The sequence below is a fragment of the Meleagris gallopavo genome, chromosome 7 (assembly GCF_000146605.3).
Source record: "Meleagris gallopavo isolate NT-WF06-2002-E0010 breed Aviagen turkey brand Nicholas breeding stock chromosome 7, Turkey_5.1, whole genome shotgun sequence".
In the NCBI taxonomy this organism is placed as follows: Eukaryota; Metazoa; Chordata; class Aves; order Galliformes; family Phasianidae; genus Meleagris; species Meleagris gallopavo.
The window spans coordinates 23,914,206-23,915,231 of record NC_015017.2 but is presented as its reverse complement, the minus strand read 5'-3'; positions in this window follow the sequence as shown (position 1 = coordinate 23,915,231).

Sequence of the window (1,026 nt, the reverse complement as noted above, 5' to 3'; positions counted from 1 at the left end):
TGCGGGATTCTCGGCCGCCTCTCCGCAAGAAGCCGCGCAGGGCTGAGTGGGGCTCCGGTGCCACCTCTGCAGCCCCTGCCGCTATGGGCGTCCTCCGCTGTGTTTTTCTCATAGCAGCGGAGATCCGTGCGCTCCAATACCCGGGAGTGAGAGATGCGTTTGGTCACCGCGGGGGGACCGTTCCGTGTCCCCCCATCCTCGGACAGGGATCGCTCCTTCCGAGTGGGCCGTGCTGAGCCGGACCATGCTGTCACGAAGCCCCGGCTGTGGGCGCCCAGCCGCATGCTCACCGGGCCTCTGGCAAGGCCCAGGCTATGTTGCCTGCGAGCATGGAGATGCCTTGTGAGGGGCAAGGGCGGCTTCCGAGATAAAAGGAGAGTCGGGAGTGGGAGTGGGTTGGGGTGCGGGCTGTGATGGGGCAGGGGCCTGAGAGGCTGTTACGGAACCACAACGTTGTTGTCAGTTCGCACCAGACGGTCACGCGTGGCTCCAACAGGCCAGTCCAGTATTCCACCTCCATTTTCTGTCTGCTCACATCAGAGCGGACTCTGGCTGCTGGGGGGTGTCTGCCCATAAAAGCTGCTCCCACTTCAGGAAAAGCGGTTCGCCAGAAACCTCTGCAGGGACCGGAGAACGGGGACAGTGCTTCGCCGAGCGTTGGGAGCGGGACCGTGCAGCCCTTCCTGAGCAGCCTTCCCCCGTCCTGGAGCCCAACGGGCAGCGCCTTCCTCCCTTCCTCCCATTCCTTCCTTCCTTCCTCCATGCCCGTGAGCGCGCTCGCTGCCCCTTTCGCCCAGCGGCCCCGCGCTGCTGCCTTCGCACCCATCCGCCCTTCTTCCTCCCCCTCGCTGCCTCGCTAATGACGTCCACCAAGGGTGAAATGATGGAAAGTATATTCATGGGCATGATTTCCATTAAGTGTCAATTAACCTGGGGCCTCAGCCATGCGTGCACGGCGTCAAGGGTAAATGTGCATCTCATTTCCCAGCGCTCCACTCGCCCGCGAGGAAATGATCCGCAGGGCCC